Genomic DNA, 16,754 nt, shown 5'->3' on the forward strand with positions numbered 1-16,754 from the left:
TTCAGCATAAAGACCTGTAGGTATTTAAAAAGTATCCAAAGGAAAAACGTGTACCTTTTTTTTTCCAGATTGTATTCTGTCACAAAGGGTTGAGAAAAAGAAAACACTGACTCAAAATGTATAACCCCCAATGGTCCTACTTCTATGAGTTACATTGTCAAAATACTTTTCATTTTTAAAAATGTTCCTTTAAAGTCAGTTAACTCAACGACTGGTTGTAAAAGATCTTCACTGAGAAATCAGAATCCAGATAGAGCTAGGGATTCTATCATTGGGTCGTCAGATGCTTCTTGACTTAAAATTACATCATATTTTCTTAAAAACAGAAACTAGCAGCACGCCTGTACTAGGTGAGTAAACGGAGTGCAAAACCCTTCCCAGCTCTTCCTGTTACAAGACTTAGAATTAACCTCTGACTCTCAGTTTTCTTATCTGTAAAGTGGGGTTTGTTGTAAGTTTCAAAGAGATAAGCCATTGACAGTATTTAGCAGAGTGTCTGGCCCTTTGTAAACACTCAATAAATGTTGACTATAACAATCATCACTTACTTTTACTGCTTTTCTGTTATCTGATAAAGTGGTTGGACTGTCACACTTTGGCACAAATTCAATCAGGGAAGGCTTCAGAGCTTCCCCATTGCTAATTTTGATTTCATTCCTTCTCTCAGGCTAAGAATCTGCTCTTTCCCACATTTCTTCCTTCTCAATCACACAGATTTCTGCTAAGATTACTTTCATTTTCTAACTAGACCTTCTTCTCACAGCTTGAGTGATCTCATTTCCATTAACGTTCATGAAAAGGAATGAGGATGTTGGGAAGGGTGGTTGTCAGGTATAAAAAAGACATATTTTTAGCACCGCTGCTTAATTTAATATCTTTTAAATTATCAATGCTATTTAAAGCTCAGTCTGCAACATCCAGCTGATGTAACTTATCACGGAAAAATAAACAAGCACACAAACACACACACAGGCACAATTTCAGGCCTACTGAATATCGGCCTGGATTCAGTGTTTCCTTGAATTATGTGTGGAGTGATGCAGAACTAATGTTATCCATTTGTGTACAATGTCACAAAGATTTTCCTCTTCAAGATATGAAATATGAGCCCTTTGGATTATAACATATAACACTGATTGTTTAGATTACTGTCTTCACAGATTTTGAAACAATGTGCTTTAGTTTGGCCTAGAGAAAATGAACACAGATCAATTAACTGGGGTCTTGCCTTGCCATTTAATATTGTATCATGCCGATCAGGAAAACTGAATACTGTCTCCTCTCTTCCTAACATTTAAACAGTCATGTTCATTGTTTTATCAATTAATAGATGCTAGAGATTTTATTAAACATGCTGGTACTGAGAGCTCATAATATCAAAGCTTAAAGTTACTCTAGCAGTAGGTAAGATGCTCATTGTGGCAACCATGTCTATTTCCACTCTATTTTAGTCCCGACTAAAGTAGTCAATAGACGTGAAAATATGTGATCTGCTTAGCACGGTGGCTGGTACACAATCAGCATTTACTATAATAATTTTTATTAGAACATAAATATTGCAGCAAATCTGTTTTGGCTCTTGAAGCTCTGAAAGGTTGGCTTCCACTTAAAGAAAATAGTTGAGGCATTTCCACAAGAGAGAATGCAGACATGACCTATTTAAAGGAAGGGCCAGTTCAACCAATGACTCAGAGCAGGTGAAAGAAAAAAGCAACTAAGAAGTCACTGGAAAGATCCCAGTGTGCCTTCCCAGCAAATGTCTGCTGTCTTGGCAGTGGTGAGGGCTGAAGAGGAAGCTGGGCTACGGTCAGGTGCGGCAGACAAGCATTTGTTACGTATTGTGTAGTTAAGTCTGCAGATTCATTGGAGCAAATCAGAATGAGAGCCCTGTAAGTGCTGCCTGATGCTGGGCTACACTTACAGCCAATAGGTATGTCAGGGAAAGGTGGGCTTTGTCTGCCATCGTGAGCTTCTGATGAGATTAAGCATGTAAAGATATTCTCCCCTTCCGTCGTGTCTCAAAAAGTTCAAACAGTGATGTGCAAAATCGCTGATGGAAATCATCTAACTCAAGCATGGCCAAACAGGGAGGTCTTTCTAAAAGGATGAGCGATGAGATGGCTAACATTTTAAAACGCTAAATGCTTCGCATGGATTATTTTATTTAATTTTCACTAACAGCCAGTGAGGAAGGTCGTTTCACTGCGCAATTTTAGAAAGCTGAGGAACAGAAAGGATCAGTAACTCACTCAAGGCTGCACAGATAGAGGCATGTAAGAAATGGAGTAGCACTGAGTACTGTCTGTTCCATTAAAGAACAAGAGAATTATGTGTCACTCTGTCAAGCGTAGTGTCAGAACGGGGATGGGGAAAGAAGCCAGAATTCTGTGAATGATGGAGAATGGGAGCAGGGAAAAAGAGAGACATGGGTGGAGACAATTTTTTCCATAAATTTGGCAGAGAAAAAAGATGAGTCCAAAAAGTGAGCAGTAGTTGGAGGCCCATAGGTAGTGTTGTTTTGCAAGACTTCTCTTTTTAAAAGATTCAATGTTTAAAAAATGTTTACAACATTAAAAATATTAATGAGAAGGAAGCCAGACAGAAGGAAAATTTGAACGTACAGGGGAGGGGAGAATATTCAAGGGACTGTGATGCTTGAGAAGGCGAAAGAGAGGTACTCAGCCATCAGCTTTATACACGGGGTGACCACGTGTCTCAGATCGCCCAGGACAATTCTGGTTTACACCTGTTGTCCTGGAATCATTATTAACAGATTCCTTCTTTTACTTTCAAAAATATCCAGGCTTCGGTGGTAAATTATATGATTACTGTACTTATTCAGGAAGAGGAAACTTCCTTCCTTGGAATAGGAAGGAAGGAGAAAAGGGGTGTATTCTAGGATAAGGGAGTTCACAAGTTTGCTGGCTGGCATTTGAGAAAGCTCCGTTCAGATGGTCTCTGTTTCCTCTAGGAAGTAGGAAGTAAGGTTATCTTCTGAAAATACTTCTGTAAAGGGGGGCAGAGGGATGAGGAGAGTGGAAAGGTTTTAAAATAGCTGAATAGGGGAGATGACTCACTGGGCAACCAGGGTTGCTGGGCAACATTCAGGTTTTAGCGGAGAACAGAACTGGGAAGACAGAGGAACATTCATTTATTTAATTGCGGGTGTTTCCCCAGGGTTTCTTATACTGTCTCCAGCAGTGTAAGCTAGAAAAAGTTGACAGCCAAATCCAAAGGCAAGGTATAGGCAATGGAGTTTTGTGACGAAGGAAAATAGGGCAAAGGATTTGAGAATATTGTAAGAGAATGGTAAAAACCATGACTCATGGAATCTTTATGTACTAAACACACAAACCTGGGGTTAAATGCTTAGACCTTCAGCCATAGGACAGGCAAGATAATATGAAAATCTTCCTACTACCAGAAAGCTTGGTTAGTCGTATAACAAACTCATAAGGATAAAATGCAAATATTCAGGAATCAAAAGTGACTAGAAATTGGAAAAGCAGAGCAATAAGATCACGAGCTGGTTGTACACTGTCCTGCAAGAAAAGAGAGGTGCCTATTTCTATAATGTACAAGATTGGTTTTAAGTCTCTTAAAGGGACAGAAGACAAAGTCCTGGGCCTCTGTGAAGGGCAAGTTAGCATCAACACCCTTAAATAAAGCTGAGAACCACAGAAGTGAAAAGATGGGCCAGAAAAATTCTATCTGTTGGCATAGAAAGACAACACAGAGACCTGTCTGTCTTTTCATACGAAGAAAAATCAAGTCTTCTTATGCATGAATATCCAACACTCAGGACTATATCTCCAATAGATTTGATTTTTGAATTCATACTGCCAATCTGGGAACCCTCAGCTGGAGAAATTAACATAAAAATTAGCCCCAGGTCTTCTAAAGAAGACATAGAGATAGTCAACAGGCATATAAAAAGACTCTTAATATTGCTAATTAATAGAGAAATGCAAATCAAAACCGTAATGAGGTATCACACTAGTCAGAATGTCTATTATCAACAAGTCTACAAATAATAAATGCTGGAGAGGATGTGGAGAATGCACATTCCCACTATTGGTGGGAATGCAAATTGGTGCAGCCACTATGGAGACCAGTAAGGGGGTTTCTTTAAAAACTAAAAATAGAGCTACCATAGATCCAGCAATCCCACTGGATATCCCAGTCTGGAAAAAAATGAAAACCCTAATTCAAAAAGATACACGCATCCCCAACATTCATAGCAGCACTATTTACAGTAGCCAAGTATGGAAACAACCCAAGTGCCCATCAATAGACAATTGGCTTAAGAAGATGTCACACACACACACACACACACACACACACACACACACACACACACACACACGCACACAATGGAATATTACTTGGCTATTAAAAAAGAATGAAATATTGTGATTTTCAGCAACATGCATGGACCTAGAGAACATTATACTTAGTGAAATAAGTCAGACAGAGGAAGACAAATACTATGTGTTATCTCTTATATGCAGAATTTAAAAAGTAATACAAATGAATCTACATACAAAGTTAAACAGACTCACAGACACAGAAAACAAACTTATGGTTACCAAAGGGAAAAGGGAGGGTGGAGGGACAAATTAGGAGTATGGGATACACACATACAAACTACAATACATAAATAGAAAAGCAACAAGATTTACTGAATAGCACAGGGAATTACATTCAATATCATGTAATAACCTACAATGGAATATAATCACATAAAATATCACTAAATCACCTTGCTGTATACCTGAAACTAACACAATATTGTAAATCAACTATACTTCAATTAGAAAAGAAAAAAAATTGTTACAGGTCAAAAGTATAACAACAAAAAAGCTCAAAAAAGAAACACCTTACACAGGTTACATAGGATTTTCACAGATAAAGCCACACTGAGGATAAGTTCACAATGCAAAATTATAGCACCCACAGGAAACAACGTACCTTGCATGAGAATTAGCTCACACAATGTGCGAAGGGATTTAAACTCCAAGAAATTCAGTAAACAGCACAATATAATAGATACTCTAAAATAAATATGTTTAAACTAATGAAAGACACAAAAGGAGGAAGAAAAAAGAGAAAAATATGTTAGGAAGAAGAAAGGCAGTTCTGATAAAGAATTAAATATAATTTTAACAAGTGAAAAATATAATGATTGAAATTAAAAGTCAATGGACGACTAGTGATACATGAGAGAGAAATAGATGATTCACACATCAGAAATCAGTTCTTCCAGAATTTAGAATTCAGTGAAGAGAAATGGGAAAGATGAAGCTGAGTTTGAGAAATAATTAAGGATATAAATTATAGAAAGAGAGAATGGAGAAATATAAGAGAAGTTATACTCAAAAGTATAAGGACTTAGAACTTGCCCAAACTGATGGAAAATTTAAATCTTCAAGTATGAGAAGCGCACCAAGTCCCAATAGTAAAAATAAAGAGCAGATATATAAAGAGTTTCACACCCAGACTCATCATAATGAACCAAATCCATAATGAACAAAGGCAAAGATAATCTTAAATTATTAAAGAAAAGACAGATTACTTATAAAGAACAACAATTAGAAAAACAGCAATGAAGAGGGTGAGGAGAAATCAGCATTTCCAATTATTCTTATAATGTGGCATAGCCTAGTGGAGATGTTTTTGTTTTTTGGGTTTTTTTCCCTAATAAAAATCAAACTTTAAAATGTGTATAGATTTGTCTCAGTAATTTAACTTCTGAAAATTTATCTAAGGGAATTATTTATAGAAATACATACTCCAGATGATCATAAAGTTGTTTATAATAGTACAAATTTAAAAATAATTTCAATTGGCATCAATAGGGACTGACATGTGATGAAATTCTATGTGACCACTAAAAAGAATGAGATTGATCTATTATGTATTAATTTCTAAAATTATCCATCATGTATGTGACTTGGACCCATTTCCTATCTCTGAGCCTCAGTTTCCTCATCTCTAAAACAGGGATAAAACAGCTCCTACCTCATAGATCACTGCCACGATTACATGCATTAATACTGGCACACTGTAGGCACTATATAATTATTTGCTGTTTTATTATTTTTAATTGATACTTATATAGGCTTACCATCTTCAAGGCACTATCCTATTTCTTTAGAAATATTAACCCATTAGAAATACTGTGTTCATAAGTAAAAAAAGCTAAAGAACAGTATGTTATATATTTATACATTGGAGTATAAATACCAAATTGTTAACAGTCATCATCTCTGCACATAGAATTACATGGTAGGGGAGTTGGTTACCTTCTATCATATACTTTATATAGCTTTATATTTTTTGAACTTTTATAAAGAGACCTTTATAATTAGGAAGAATCAATGCTCGTACTTGTGCTTTGGAAAAAGTGATTTCTTCCACACACCATACTATTTTAATAAGTGACATCAACCTTTCCATTGTCCATTGGTTTGACATATAATTTTTGTAGTTCTGTGGCTCCATTCTGCTTTAGAGCAAACTCAAGGATGGGAAAAGTTTTGTCAAAGGCAATCGATTCTTATGCTGGTTAGTTATTCACAGCCCTGGGCTATTGGCTGAAGAATATTCAGGGTGGGGGTCATCTAAACAGAACACGGGACCATTTCCTGAGGGAAGGCATTAACCCACAAAGACAGTGAGTTGAGAAAGAAGGGTTGCCACCTAGATGGAGTGGGAAGTGAAGGGGTTCAGAAAGCGGCCACTGCTGGTGAGTTCTCCTCCCACAGGACTGTTCTTTCTTACTTATGGGCAGCAACCTGAAATCTATGATTCTATACTGTCTCAGATGATCAAAACCAAAATTCCACTTGGGTTCTGATTTCTCAATGAACATTTTCTAAAGTTGGTTGGGTGTTACTGACTCATGAAGTGAAACGAAGGTAAGTTCCCATAGAAAAGTGAAGCTCCACTGGGTGAGAACCACAGAGGGACAACTGATTTGACGTTGGCAGGCAACTCCGCGGTTTCCCAAATTCCATAGTTACCTAGAACGCAGAAAACAGCTGGCAATCTGACAACTGTGAAGGGGCTTCTTTGGAAAGGTTAACCCCTGGCTCAGGTTCCTCTGGAACAATGGGCTTTAGGATAGGTTTCATGGCAGAACGTGATGAGGGCCAGAGAAGTCTGCCTGTCATATTTCATAGATTCTAAATGCCCATTTTAAAATATCTCAGCATATTTGGAGTGAATCTCAGGGTCATCGGTTTCTTACAATAACTGTTGGCTAATTTGTCGGTTCATTATTATGCATTTTAATGTCTCTGAAATTGAGATTTGTCTTACCAGTCTTAAAGGTAGATCAGACCCCATGTGTGGCTTCTGCCCTTGAGCTAAGATCATTTCTTAGCTGTCTCCAAATATGAGCATGCATTTACAATGATCACACAAAGATAAATCAATCATACTGGCTCATAAAGATTTCCTTATATTTAACTAGAAATATTCCCTTCTGTTTGAGATCACTTCCTCTAATTATCTCCTTGCAGAGATGAAAACATCATTTTCAGTAGCATAATTCCATGTAGCCTCCCCACCCCTTCCCCACTGAACAATGATATTTGCTGGATTCGTTTTGTTTGGTCGAAAACAGAGACAAAGTGATTTTCAGTGCCCTATAGAAGGAATTGTCTCCTAAGCCAAGAGACAGCCTTGTCTCTCTCCAAACCCCTTTACATTCTACATTAGGCACAATGTGCATCCAAAGATCCATATTGTTTCTTTTATGTATCTTTAACTGAAACAGTCTTCTCCTGAGTACTCTAAAGGCAGAGAAGACAGATACTCAGTGGCAGGGTGATCCCACCGGGGAGTGTGATGACTTTAGTGGCAGAGCTGGAGTTTCCAAAAGGAGGCTGCCATCAGGGAGGCTCTGAATGACCTCGAAGTACCAGATTTGTATTTTATTTTCCCTTTTTTGACCAGAGCGATATTCTCCCTTTAAAAGAAATGTGTTTCATAAACACTACACCATAGAAATTAAATACTTTTAGTATGATGATATAATTACTCTTGTTTTATAGCTGGAAATTGTTGTGATGGGTTTTTCAATCACTGGGAAAAAAAAACCATAAAAAACTACAAATATCTCATTTTCTTATATTTCCCTTATATGCTTACATATTTCCCTTTTACTTCCCTTACATTCTTTGACTTAATTATTAGGAAATGATTTCTTTATTTGGAGCGAAGGGCAGATCCTGTATATTTTGTGAGTATCACATTCAGACGAATCCTGCTTTGTGGACAGAAACTGGTTGAATGTAGAATACTTGAAGTCCAAGTTAAAAGAGATGGATGTTGGAATGCACGGAGCTCCCTGCTGATTGCATTTTCGATTATTACCTTGTTTGCCCTTGGAGCTTTAAGCCCTTAAGGAAAAGACGGGTCAGAAAAGGCGCTGGAACCAAGCGTTCTTGGCATCCCCAGTGGGAAGACGTGGCTTGGCACCAGTACCAAGCTGCAGATAAGAGCCCCAGAAGCAGACCAAGAAAAGACCAGAGCCCTTCCAGGTACAAGCTTACTGTAGGCTTCCCTGGGTTTAAACAACTCCCCATTTGGAAGAAGCCCCCAAAATAGACCCCTGTCCCCAAACTTGGGAGAGGCATTTTGCGGAGGGGCTGGTGAGCCATTTGGCAAATTTAAGTGGTTTCAGCGCAAGAATCTCCATCACTGGACAGGGCACTTTACTGCTGCCAGTCCCTTTCTCTGCAATCTGAAAGGCTTCACCCCGTATCTTCAGGCTGACCTGGTCTACTGGAGGCTTTTTGTTGTTGTTGAAGACTTTTTGCAGACCTATGCTGTACATATGTAGAATTCTCAAAGACCAAAACAAATAGAAACACACCTATGACATCCCAGAGGCAAACATCAAACGATCTAACCATAAGAGATCAGGATTGTTTTCAAAAATGTTAGACTTCTGGCTGTCTTCTTTCCTAGAGATCAGATTTCCTTACGGCATCTAGAAAAGTGGAAGTGATCATGTCATGTTTATGCACATTTGATTTGCTTTTTCCTTTGTTTATGCTGCAGCTCTTAATATGACAAATGCCACAGAGAGAGGTATTTAAACCCCCCAATGTGTGCTGTGCTCACAGTGATTGAAGTTTTAATAAAATTTGCAGTGGTCCTGTTCCCGGCATCAATTCTCCCTGCTTGATGCCACTAACAGGTTTGATTTGCTGTCATGAGTACATTGTGTATTTAAAAACCAAAGAAAGGAAAGAGGCATAAACCTTTGATATCCCTGGGGGCTACCAAGGGGAAAATTAAACCTGCATGATTAATAGGGTGCATGCTCTTAAAGAAGAGTTTGACCCACTGGTTTTGACTTTAGGGCATATTATGCTGCATTCTCACCTAAAAAGTTCCATAGTGCTTTCAAAAAAACAACAGTAAGGTGGTCCTTTAGTTGAAGAGTTGTCAGTAAAGTTCTCTAGGGACAAAAAAGTTATATAAAGATTATAGCGCTGAACATACAATACTTCAAGGTCAAGAAGAGTTAGGCCCTCTTTCATTGCTTTGAAGAAAAAAATGGGCTCTTAACTACTATATATAAAATAGTTAAACAACAAGGTCCTACTGTATAGCACAGGGAACTCTATTCAATACCTTGTAACGGCCTACAATGAAAAAGAATATGAAAAGGAATATATATTTGTATGACTGAATCACTATGCTGTACACCAGAAATTAACACAACATTGTAAATAGACTATACTTCAGTTAAAAAAATGTGCTCCAAAGATTTGTCTTCAATTATTTAAGAGGATAGAATTGATGAAGACAACGTTGACATTATATTGTTTGAAACGAAAAGTTACTATGACCGAAAAAAAATGCCTTCTCTACTTGGAGTAAGCTTTTATTTTCATTGTTTAGGTAATAACATGAGATGCACAAGTTCAAACATACATTCACACACACACAAAAAGGAAAAATTCTTTCTCTTTAAGGCGTTGATTCATCCAACAAAGATTCATCGAGCAATATTCCGGGCACTGTGCAAGACGGAGAAAGCCAGCTCATCACTGGTCTTGATTTCAAAATGTAGCTATTTTGAGTCATGCCGAGATACCACTGGGACTCCGTGGCGATATGGAATTCAAAAATAACATTCACTTGTTCCTTTCAGAAATCAAATATATGACTTCACATTTTAATTAGTATATTCATTTCCATAAAGGATAAACTGTACAGGGCATGTTTTTTGGAGGGAACGAAGTGTACTGGCTATTCACACAGGCGGCAGAGTCTAGAGTCAACTGCCTGAGTTCAAATCCTGCGTCCACCACTTAGCGCTCGTGTCATGTCTGGTAGGTCAACTTGGTTACTTTCTGGCTCAGTTTCCCTTCCTGGAAAATGAGGTTAATAATACCTTCTCTCTCATATGTTGCAAAAGAATACACTTAACTACTACACGTAAAGCTTTTACAAGAGTGCTTGGCACAGAGTAATCGCTCAAATAATAGTTATCAATGTTAGTTCCAGGACTAATGCAACTTCTGTGCAAGAGAGGCAAGGACTAAGCCCCTGTCAAGACATCACAGCTCTTTATTCCATGAGTCATCTTTACCTTCGAGGTAGAAGCAATAAAGTTTATTGGCAAAGTGAAATGTGTATTTCAAGTAGAATTGATGTTTTATTAATTTTGGTTCTATCAGAAGAGTAACCATAGACTTTAAATCTGAAATGAGCCCTAGGAGTTATAGCTCAGTTTTTAACCTGAATTTCCAGTTAAAGGAAACTAGAAACCAAAAAAAAAAAAAAAAAGGCTATTTTGCCCAAGTTAGCCAAATGCTTGGATGTCTTGACTCCTAGACCAGGACATCTTTCATTAATTACCCTATTCTTTTTTTTTATTTTGAAGCTTTTTTTTTTTTTAACTGAAGTATAGTCAGTTTACAATGTTGTGACAGTTTCTGGTGTGCAGCATAATGTTTCAGTCATCCATATACATACATATATTTGTTTTCATATTCTTTTTCATTATAGGTTGTTACAAGATATTGAATATAGTTCCCTGTGCTACACAGTAGAAACTTGCTCTTTATCTAGTTTATATACAGTACTTAATACCTACAAACCTCAAACCCCCCATTCCTGAGTCTTTTCTCTCTCTGTGTTTCTGTTACGTAGATCAGTACTCTGGAGCATTCATCTGCTTTAGCATCAGATAGACCTGGGTGTTAATCCTGACTCTGCCACTTACTAGTTATGGGAGGTTGGATAATTTACTTAACCTGTGAAAGTCTATTTCCTCTTTGTGAAACGGGGCAATATTACTTACAGTGTGGAGTTCTTAAAATGGACTGAGATAGCATATACACAGTGTCTACATGGCAGCTCTTTGGTAAATCCTATCCATTGTCGGTATTGTTGCCTGTTGTTTACATTGTTATAAAGCTAATTGACTTCTATCCAGAGAATATTGCTGGTTAGGCTTCTCAAATTTCACAAATAGAATGTCAACATTACCAACTGCTCCTCTTGCTTCCAAAGAACATAAATCTACCCTCAGTCATCAATGCTTTGTCCCTGCATTCTTGGTACTTGTTGGAGATTATAAGTTTGGTTTGGCCCCACTGTGACAAGTGATGGAAGAATGCTTACCTAAGGAGCCTTTACTGGCAAACGGGAAAGGGGGCAGTTCAGAATCAACTTGTCCAAAAAAAAAAAAGAGCATAACAGCGTGAAGGTCAAGGCAACCTTAGCGTGTGTCCCACCCAACCTTACATCATATTTTACTCACTACAGAAGTATCTGCTTGCCAAAAATCTTGTTAAAAATATTGATGATTCCATCACTTACTGTTCTGAAAAACATCTTAAGTGAGAAATTGCTTTAAAACTTTAGTGCCTAGGGAGAAAAAAAATGGGGGGGTCTCTCCAGGAAGGGGGCTCCTTCCTGGAGCCAGAACTGTGTATTTTACTTCCTTGTACTTCCTTTTTTTCCCTGGCTTGCGTGTATCTCAGAATCCAGTTTGAAGCTTAGTCATAGCATCTGTCACACTAAACCAACAAGAAGTCTCCTTTCCTTGATATTAATATGTTGCTATTTCATTTAATTTATTGTCACATCATTGATTATACTCACTTTAAAAATCTCTATGGAAAGAGATGGAAATAACCAAGTTGATGGATTAATGGAACTCTTCCTCCTCAGATGGTGGTACTCAAGCATCAGTGCTCATTAGAAGCATCTGCAGATCTTACTAAAAGGCATAGTGCTAAGGTGCATTCCCCAGAGATTCAGATCTAATGGGTCTGTATTAGGGCCTTTTAACAACCTCCCAAATGATCCTTACACAGGGGATCTATGAACTACACTTTGAGAAACACGGACTTAATGATTTCTACCTAGAGTATCTTTATTCTAGAGGATGCTCAAAATTTTAAGGAGAAAGTTAGCTTATTCCTAATTAGTAGGACAAATGTTAGGAAAGCTTCAAATTTATTCATTTGTTGAGTACCTACTACATTCCACGAGTGAGGTAAATCCAAGGATACAGAGATAAATAAGACATGGTTCATTTCTTGAAAAGTTTTCAAATTTAGTGGGGAAGACGGACAAGTAATTACAATAATTAAAGTTCAGTATATTTGCAATGATAGAAATTTGGGCTGGATGCATACGCAGGACAGGACAGGTAGAGGTCAGGGAAAGCTTCACAGAGGCGAGGTCCAACAGGGATTTGATTGATGTAGGGCAGCTCATGGAACAGATCCTATCTTAGCGAGGGAGGGGAAAATGCAGATTTATTATGCAACCACAGGCTGACACTGACCCTAACCAAGGAGTAAAAGATGGACTGGAGCGTTTGGGACAGTAGCTATTAGAGGTGCTCTGAAAACCAGAATGGGCTGCAAATTTGACCCACAAACTAACACTGAGTTTACACTCTATGCTGTCTTTCCTTGAACATCATTTTTAAATGGGGATATGTCTACCATCTCATCAGCTTGGGCACCTACAGTTTGGAGGCCAATCTGTGGTCCTATGTGAGCATCCAGAATCCCATCTCAAAGGCTACAGAAAATGTTCCTAAACCAAGCCGCTTTAGACAACCAGGATACTATGGTGTCGCTTACAATTAAAGTAGGGCTCCTGTTCCTTTTCCCAGCTAAACTTTCTGGTTAGCTAAATAAATAAATAAGTGGAAAATTCTGCTTCTTATTAAACTTTCTTTGGCTGCTGTCAGAGCTCAGGAGATTAGGTCCAAAATGTCATTTAAAAGTAAACTAAGATTTTGATAACTGTGCCGTGGTTATATAAGATGTCAACAGTAGAGGAAGTCACGTGAAGGGTGCCTGGAAACTTCCTTAAACTTCCTTCTTGACTCTTCTGTAAATTGCAAATTATTCCCAAATAAAAACCTTTTGAAGGGCGAACCAAGAAAGGCTCCTGTCCTAATCATTAAGCAGATGCTAAACCAAAAAATACATTTTTCGGTTTTTCTTTTTTAAAGAATGATAAAAGTAAATCAGAACCGAAATCCAATTTTTTTTTTCTTGGCTTACAATTAAACTTGTGGTATATTTTCAGAATCACTTCGACAAAAATATTCTTAATAGTTGCTCTAGCTCCATCTAGGACTGAAATCAAAACAAATTAACTTCATGTGGCTCTTGTCTGATCTCCCTGGTAAACACGTCTGACTCACAGTCATTATTCACCATCCATATTTACAAGCTAGGAAAATGTTATTATCTCAAAGGCCACAGAAATGTTCCCAACTCAAGCCACTTTAGAGAATCGTAATGTCACAGAGGCACAGTCCCTGTTTGTGAGGGTGCCGTGTATGTTTTTTAAAGGAACTTGCGCTCTGATTCCTTCAGAGATGGAGCCACGGGGGATAAACCTCTGTATGCATCGCTCTGCTTCAAAGGGGACAGAAATGTAAACAGTGGCGTTGTGCCAGGATCGGGTGTCTTTGCTTTAGCCACCAAGAAGTCAGGGAAGGAAAACCAGGTATTCACTTAGGTTTATTATCCCCATTGTCAGGTTTTCTTTTCGCGATTGGAAAACAAAAGGAGAATCTGTTCAGAAATGAAGCACCACAGAGCCTCAGTGTGATTACTTTTCAACCACCCTGGGCCATTTTCTCTTTTTAAGTTAAAAATTAAAATGACCCTTTTGTTCTTTGTGGTGGTTGTCCTCTAACAGGAATCCCTGACTCAAGAATTCTTAAAATATGATGCTAGATGAAACAAATGTAGCCTATTTAAGAATGGATTCAAATGATCTAATATTGATTAGCATCTATGTTTTAATAATGGACCTGAAGAATGGATTTCTTCTTCTAGAGTGATTCTTCTCAGGTAATTGAGGATTGGATTTAAACACATGATTTAACATCTACAAAAAAGGGCATTCAACATGATTAATATCTGGGATGCAGACAGCTCAGGCAGATTAAAATTTAAAAATAAAATAACCTGCTTTTGAAGTCAGTGGGAGGAGTAACTTTCATCAGTCAGGAAGATACCATAGAGATGGAAATAGCTCTGAAAAAAAGAAAGAAAGGAAATAGGAAGGAAGGAAGGAAAGAAGGAAGACAGGAAGGAAGGCAGGAAGGCAGGAAGGCAGGAAGGCAGGAAGGCAGGAAGGAAGGAAGGAAGGAAGGAAGGAAGGAGCTAGAAGACATCTTCAAAATTAGCCTCCAGTACTTTCTGGCTGTGTGTTAGTTGCTACATTAACTACTTTGTTCAGATCATGTTACTTTATCTTGTCCATAATTCTACAAGTTGGGCGTTGACACCTACATTTTCTGCATGAAGAAACTGAAGTTCAGAGAAGTCAAGCAATAGTACAGATCAAACAGCTAGTAAGCAGGATTGTGAGGACTCAAACCCAGATCTGCTTGTCTGGTTTGTTGTAAGGGTGTTGTATACAATTGCAAGGCAACAATTCTAGTAATACGATTTTGATTTCCCAATTTCTGAGTATGTCCTTAAAAAAGCCCTTGAATGGTATATTCTTAGAGTACCAGACAGTCAGAGATTTCCTTAAGATACTATGAAGAAAATTATAAATGATGCCATCCTACAAAGAGCAAAGAACATGCTATTTCAGCCTTCACTGAGACTTCAACTGTAGGTAGCTGAATTCCTACCACCTTCTTGGCTTTCCTGACTTCTGCAGTCAAAAGAATAGAAACCATCACCCCGGTCTGCCTGTTTTCTCTTCTGGTTTCATTTCTTTCTTTTCACAAGATCTATGTGACTATTATTTTACTTAATGTATTCCTTTTATTTCTACCAGAGAACCTTGACGGCTTTCTTTCTTCCTATATAACAATACATTTCCCCTCCAAATATCTTCTCCTATCAACTAATACAGAGAATTGAGTATGAGGAACTCAAGTTACTTTAGAATCAAATCATATTTACTCACACACACATTCACATTCAAAACTGGGGAGAGAGACCCTAATAAGAGCAAATATAAAAATGAGTATTGGATATTCATGACTTTCAATAGAATCAATAACCTAACTGTAATATTATATGAATGCAAATAAAACTCTTTAGAGAGAGTCTTGAAATTCTTTGAATTTATGAGACTATGTATGTGTTAGTTTTAGTTCCAGATACCACAAGATAAGAGGATAAATTAAGATAAGAGGGAAAAATAAGAGGTTCAAAAAGTAAGTAGTCAGGATGGTGAACTGGGGCAAGCAAACTTGGAAAAATAAAAATATTTGATGCATTTTTTTTTTCATTTTTGTCCAGTGGATATAAATAGGAACTAGGTCTTGCAGGTGGTCATTGTAAAAGGACTGATTTTGGTTTGATTTAGATTACATATGTATTTTAAACACAGTTGTTTAGAATGGGTTACTATGACAGTGCTGAGTCCCCCATAAATCAAAGTACTCAAGAAAATGATGAATATACTATTGAACTTGGATGTTGATTATGTCTCAGATTATTCCAATATGAGAAGTCTCAGGTTCTCTATCCTAAATGTCCTACTGAACAATCTCAAGAAAGCTGAGAAGGAAAATGAATCACTATCCAATTCTTTTTTATAGTATTTCCTTTTTCTACAAAAGACAGTGCTGGACTTTGAGGTGGTAAAAAGACACAAGAAAAGTAAGCTAAGCTCCTCTCTCCTCCATACCCCCACCACCAAAGACTACAAATCATTTTGGAAGACAAGACTGATGCATTATACATAAAGCAGTTAGAAAAGAATTTTAGCAATTAAGGGAGAATAAAGACTATGAAGCAGAACATATAAACATTGCTAAGTGGTAGAACAACAATTTCAGAAGTCAAGAGGGATCATAGTAGGCTAGGCAGGCAGGATGCATGGAAAAACTAGAAATACAGTTTGACCTTGAAATGACAATCATACACTGAATGAATGTACTCCACCTTAAATAGGTTTTACAGTACTCTTGCATATTTTTCTCTAATTTAAAGTAACCTCAATTGTGTGTGCATGTGTGTGCATGTGTGTACATACGTGTGTATATTAATACATAAGCATATATTAATATGTACGTATAAAGATGTATATTTGCATTTGTGCATAAAAAGAAAACTTGAGTCTCTATATGAAAATAGAATTTCTGGTGGAATTGCCAGGTGTCCTTTTAGGAAGATGGCAATTCTTAGACATTCTTTCATCTCTTGTGTTGGTTCTAATCTGCAGTGGAGGAGATGGATGCATTCTTTCCAAACCGCTTCCAATTCCAAACAAATAAA

At 37.5% G+C, this 16,754-nt stretch overlaps 1 protein-coding gene across 1 annotated transcript in view; it reads left to right on the forward strand.

Annotated features, from left to right (window-relative positions):
• MUSK (muscle associated receptor tyrosine kinase) overlaps window positions 1–16,754 on the forward strand; it is an 87,676-nt gene that overhangs the window by 22,998 nt on the left and 47,924 nt on the right. The gene's annotated exons all lie outside the window — the stretch shown is intronic.

Source organism: Camelus dromedarius, chromosome 10, assembly GCF_036321535.1.
Source record: "Camelus dromedarius isolate mCamDro1 chromosome 10, mCamDro1.pat, whole genome shotgun sequence".
NCBI lineage: Eukaryota > Metazoa > Chordata > Mammalia > Artiodactyla > Camelidae > Camelus > Camelus dromedarius.